This window comes from Capra hircus (assembly GCF_001704415.2).
Source record: "Capra hircus breed San Clemente chromosome X unlocalized genomic scaffold, ASM170441v1, whole genome shotgun sequence".
NCBI classification, from domain to species: Eukaryota; Metazoa; Chordata; class Mammalia; order Artiodactyla; family Bovidae; genus Capra; species Capra hircus.
Genome location: NW_017189517.1, coordinates 31,519,547 through 31,526,094, shown reverse-complemented (window position 1 = coordinate 31,526,094; position 6,548 = coordinate 31,519,547).

Genomic DNA, 6,548 nt, shown 5'->3' with positions numbered 1-6,548 from the left:
ATGAATCAGCCATAGGTATCCCTTCCTTTTGAAATTCCCTCCTATCTCCTTCCCCATCCCACCCCTCTAGGTTGATACAGAGCCCCTGTTTGAGTTTCCTGAGCTATACAGCAAATTCCCGTTGGCTATTTTACATATGGTAATGTAAGTTTCCATGTTACTCTTTCTGTACATGTCACCCTACTTTTTGTTGAATCCCCGGCAATTCCTTAGGCTCCAGAGTCATGACCCAAAGTCAACCTGTGTTCGTAAAGATGAGTAGACATTTTACAAAAACAAAAATCATCTTTGAAAAACTGACAAAAACAGGTATTCAATGGCTTCAGAGCAATGGCCTTTTGTGCCAGCTTACACAGCATGAACTGAACCTGCCCTCAACAATAATGCTAAAAGAAACCAAACATATGGTGGATATGGGTTCCAAAGAAAGACAACAAATATAAACACCACTATCACAAACTCCACTCACAAAGAACTGCTTTGGGGCTGCATGCTACACTACTTTTACATCAGTAATTTCATTTAGTCATGAAAAGAAGCCAATGAAGGCATTCTTAGCTTCATTTTACTGATGAAGAAATTGAACCTGAAAGAGTAGGGGCTTGTCCAAGACCCCACAGTGAGTAAGTGAGTGGTAGAAACAAAATTCAAACCCAAACATAACACAAAAGCCCTATGTTCTTAACTAATTGTGCTGAACTGTCTGGTAGAGATGACCTGGTAACAAATATGCTGGAGTTGAGAGAAGCATCAGTTCCTTAATTGGTGGAAACCCTTCCATTCTTATTGCCTCTGCATCCCTCCATCCATTGTTTGCCATTCCATTGTTTCCCAATAATTTCCCCAGGGCAAAGATGTAGAAAGCTATGATGGCTGAGATAAGAAAGTATGCAGAAGCCCATGCGTAACATAATTTGGAGGATTTTCTGTGGAATTTGTTCATCTCCATTATAATTAGTATGTGAAAGACATTGATTTTCGTGTTTTATAGATGGCAAATTTTGAAAGACATTGATTTTCATGTTTTATAGATGGCAAATTTAAACGATAGAGTATCCACTATGGGGCTCAAATACCCTCAACAGCAGTCCGATGTTTCTTGTTTAGTAGGCTATTCTGTGACTTCCACTGGGGCTCCTGGTTGACTGCTGCCTTTGTCTGAATGGTGAGGAAATGGCCCATGCAGAAGAATTAATGTTTGTGACCTGTTTTGTGTCTAATAGCCTAAAAGGTCCCATCACTTCATGGGAAATAGATAGGGAAACAGTGGAAACAGTGTCAGACTTTATTTATTTATTTATTTTTGGCTCTAAAATCACTGCAGATGGTGATTGCAGCCATGAAATTAAAAGACATTTACTCCTTGGAAGGAAAGTTATGACCAACCTAGATAGTATATTCAAAAGCAGAGACATTACTTTGCCAACAAAGGTCTGTCTAGTCAAGGCTATGGTTTTTCCTGTGGTCATGTATGGATGTGAGAGTTGGACTGTGAAGAAGGCTGAGTGCCAAAGAATTGATGCTTTTGAACTGTGGTGTTGGAGAAGACTCTTGAGAGTCCCTTGGACTGCAAGGAGATCCAACCAGTCCATTCTAAAGGAGATCAGTCCTGTGTGTTTTTTGGAAGGAATGATGCTAAAACTGAAACTCCAGTACTTTGGCCACCTCATGTGAAGAGTTGACTCATTGGAAAAGACTCTGATGCTGGGAGGGATTGGGGGCAGGAAGAGAAGGGGACTTCAGAGGATGAGATGGCTGGATGGCATCACCAACTCGATGGACGTGAGTTTGAGTGAACTCTGGGAGTTGGTGATGGACAGGGAGGCCTGGCATGCTGCAATTCATGGGGTTGCAAAGAGTTGGACACGACTGAGCAACTGAACTGAACTGAGCCTAAAAGAACTGACTGAAAGTTATGCTGAACACAGAGCTTAGGTTATACTTCTCAGTGGGGCTTCTCACTGGCCAGAGAAGCCAGCGGAAATTTACTCTGGAATTTCCATAATGATAAAATATTCTTGTCAAACCTCTGACCTAATGCTTTTGTCAAAGTATAAAAGAAAACATGAAGCTTGAAATAAACATGTAGTTCCCTAAAAAAAAAAGAAAGAAAGAAAAGAAAAGTGACTTATCAGAGACTGCCAAGGAATTATGTGATTATTCCATATCTCTCATCAATTTCTGTAAGTATACACATCATATCATATTTGCTTTCAGAAACACTGTTCTGCGTTTGTGAGGAGGCTGGTAATTTTATGAGACTTATTGATTTTTCTGGAATAACATGATTTAGCCCGAAACACCCATACTCACAGATGAGGAAATGAGAGCCTTGGCACTTTCAATTATCAAGATTTTTTTTCTTCCATTGTAAGGTAGAGATTAAGATTTTTTTTTAAATATCTATGACTTCTCCATTCTACCATTTTATCCCTTCCATTTTTCTCATTAAACATCCCTAGCAAATCAATTTTGATAAAGAAGAAGTGAATCAAAGTTAATTTAGGAGAAACCTCTGATATGTTATTTATAATAAAATTAAAACATGTGAAAAAATTTTCATTAGAACATGACCATCTGATAAATATCCTTCTTAAAAAGGTAAAAGAGAAAATAAGATATGTGTGCTTAGATTTAACAGACTATTATCATACCCTTAAGGGAAAAAAAAAAAAGGCTTAAAAAGAAAATTTAAAAGCCTTTGTTTATACTTTGTCAATAGTTCTCAACATAATAGCCCTTGGCTCATTTTGTCTTCTTTCTAGCCTCTGCCTCACACTGAGTTTTCCTTCAGCTTCCTCTCTGGGAACCTTCTGCTTCCCTTCCACCTCCATTACTCCTGCCAAAAATTAGCTTGAATCTAAGAGAAGTCAGTTACTGGAGATGGGCCATGAGGGCATGGGGATTATTTAGCAATCACCTCTTTCAAAATTGTTTCCTTTACAAAATGCATTTCCTTAAAATAAAAAAAAAAAGTTCCAAAATAATGTAATGCTTTTTCATAAAACTCTCAAGAAGATAAGAATAGTAAGTACATAGAAGTTGTATCATAAATTATAGACAATCACACAGAGGCTCCAAACACATGGAACTGTCTTCTTGAGAAAAAATCAAATGGATACACAGCTGATATTCAGTGTGAGTATGTTTTGAAGAGGAACTTGTTTGAAGAGGAACATGTGTAAGGGGTTGTGAATATTTTGTGATGCTTGGTAGTGCTGGTGGTACATGAGTACTGGTGTGGCTTTACCTAGGGATTCACTTACTAAAATGGTGCAGAAGATCCATGATGGATCTGGAGGGCCCAGAATACAACTAAGAATTTTAGGTACAAACTTATTGCTTTAGTTTTGGCTTCTAGTCTGGCATGTAAGGAGCTGAGAAGTTGCCACTCCATTCTAACAAAAGTAAAAAGCTGAAGAAACTGGGGAAAAAGTCAATACTCCTGTTAGGTCTGATAAAGAAGTAAGGTCACAGGGCAAACCACTGCCTCCCAAATTGGAGAGATACATGGGGAATTCAGAGAATCATTATTTATCAGATCAGAAACCCCAAACAGAAACCTCCATGGAAACCAGTTCTGGGAAGAAAAATCTGGACTATAATGACAAATTCCTGGAGGCTCAATGTGGACAACTCTAAGAGTTAAAAACAGGGAGGCCCAACCATAAGGAGAATCACATTTTTTTTTTTGAGTTTTACCTCCATGAACTCAACTTGGTTCTTATAGTGAATATTGGAGAAAAATTCCTTCATGTTTCCAGCAGGAGGGTAAAAGGAACAATTAGGAAATATGCCAAAACAGTCTGCTTAATATGGCCTACCCTCATGAGAAACTATTTTTTACCGGAACCTAGCCTGCTGGGGTTTTATCAGAGCCCACTCAGCTTGGGAGAAGTGAAATAACCAACGTCAACCTCCTCTAGTCTTCCATATGGGGAAAGGAAAACATAAAACTCTAGGTCTTTCTAGCCATCCTATCTCACCTAAGGAGAGAAAGACAAAACTGAGAAGCACTGGTGAATCTCACAGTCCAGAGACAGAGAGTCCTCAAAAGACTGAAGCTTAATCATATGACTATAGAACGCTTGCTCTTGCCCCACAGCTTACCTCTACATTACAAAAAGTCTGTTTACTACAGTTCCTTTTACAAGTACACCATGTATGCTTTTCAACAAAAATTTCAAAACACACTAAAAAGGTAAAAAACTCAGTGCAAAGACACTGAGCAAGCATCACAACCAGAGTCAGGTATGGCAGCAATGTTGGAATTATCAGGAGAGTAACTTTTTTAAAAAACTATAATTAATATGCTAAGAGCTTTAATGAAAAAAAGGAAAAGGTAGACAGCATGCACAAACATGGATAATGTAAGAAGAGAGATGGAAAGCCTAAGAAAGAATCACATAGAAACGTTAGAGATCAAAAGCTCTCTAAAAGGAATGAAGAATATCTTTGATGGGCTCATTAGTAGACTAAACGTGGCTGAGGAAAGAATCTTTGAGTTTGAGGATATATCAATAGAAACTTCCAAACTGAAAAGCAAAGAGAAAAAAACCTACAAAAAGCCAGAATGTCCAAGAACTGTGGGACAAGTACAAGAGGCATAACACATATGTAATGGCAATACCAGAAAAAAAAAAAGAAAAAGAAGCATTTGCAGCAATAATGCCTGAGAATTTCCCCAAAACTAACGTTAGACACCACAACGAAAATCCAGGAAACTAAGAGAACACTAAGCAGGATAGTTACAAACAAACAAACAAGCCCTTATATTTAGACATATTTTCAAACTTCATAAAATCAGACAAAGTAAAAATCTGGAAAGAAGCCAGAGAAATAAAACACCTTACCAAGAAAGGAGCAACAATAAGAATTATATCCAACTTTTTCTCAGAAACCTTGCAAACTAAAAGAGAGTAGAGTCAGGGGTTTCCCTCTTGCTCCACTGGTTAAGAATCCATGCTTCTACTGCAGAGGGCATGGGCTCAATCCCTGGTCGGGGAACTAAGATTCCATATACCTCACATTGCAGCAAAAAGAGAGAATGAACTACAACGTACTAAGGGAAAACACCAACTTACAATTCTGTACCCTTTGAAATTATACTTCAAAAGTGAAGGAAATATAAAGACTTTCTCAGATAAACAAAAATCAAGGGAATTTATTGCCAGTAGGAGGAGAGCACAGCAACCCACTCCAGTATTCTTGCCTGGAGAATCCCATAGACAGAGGAGCCTGGCAAGCTACAGTCCACAGGGTTGCAAAGATTTGGACATGACTGAATTGACTAATGTACACACATTGCCAGGAGACTTGTCCCCTTACAGATAGAACTATAAGGAGAAATAGATTAATCCACTATAATGTATGGAAACTTCAACATCGCTTTGTAAGAAGCAGACTGATCCAGCAAGCAAAACATCAAAAGTACACAGGTGAACTCAACCACACCATCAATCAACTGGACATAAAGAATCTATAGATTACTTCATCCAACAACAGCAGAATACACATTCTTTTCAAGTACACATGAAACACTCACCAAGATAGACTATATCCAAGGCCATAAAACACACTTTAAATTAAAAAAAAAAATAGGACTAAGATAATATATCCTCTAGTCAACAACAAAAATATAGCTAGAAAATCCCCAAATGCTTGAAGATTAAACAGGATGCTTCTAAATAGCATATATTAAATATCTCGAGAAATTTTATTACATTTGTAATTAAATTAAAGTGAAAATATAACTTACAAAAATGCACACGATGCAGCAAAGGCAGTACTAAGAAGGACGAAACTAAGGACAAAGCTAGTCAGAATGAAATAATAAAGATTAGAGCAAAAAAATGAAATAGAGAATAACAAAACTATAGAACAGATTAATACAATAAGAATAAGCAAAATTGACAAACCTTTAGCTAGGCTAATCAAGGAAAACAGAAAGGACCCAAATAAATAGCATTATAAATGAAAGAGGAGACATTGTAACTGATACCACAGAAATACAAAGGCTTATAACACAGTAATATTAACTATACATCAACAGATTAGACATCCTTAAAAATTAATAAATTCCTAGAAAGAAACATACTATCTACCAAGATGGAAGCATAAAGAAATGGAAAATCTGAACTGCCAATAATGAGTAAGGAGACTGAATCAATAATCCAAAATCCTCCACCAAAAAGAGTCCACAACTAGATGCTTTCACTCGTTAATTTTTCCAAACAATTAAAGAATTAATACCAGTCCTACTCAAACTCTTTGAGTTGATGCTTTTGAACTATGGTGTTGAAGAAGATCTCCTTGGACTGCAAGGAGATCCAACCAGCCCATCCTAAAGGAAATCAGTCCTGAACATTCTTTGGAAGGACTGATGTTGAAGCTGAAACTCCAATAATTTGGCCACCTGATGCAAAGAGCTGACTCATTTGAAAAGACCCTGATGCTAGGAAAGATTGAAGGCAGGAGGAGAAGGGGACAACAGAGCATGAGATGGTTGGATGGCATCACCGACTCAATGGGCATGAGTTTGAGTAGAC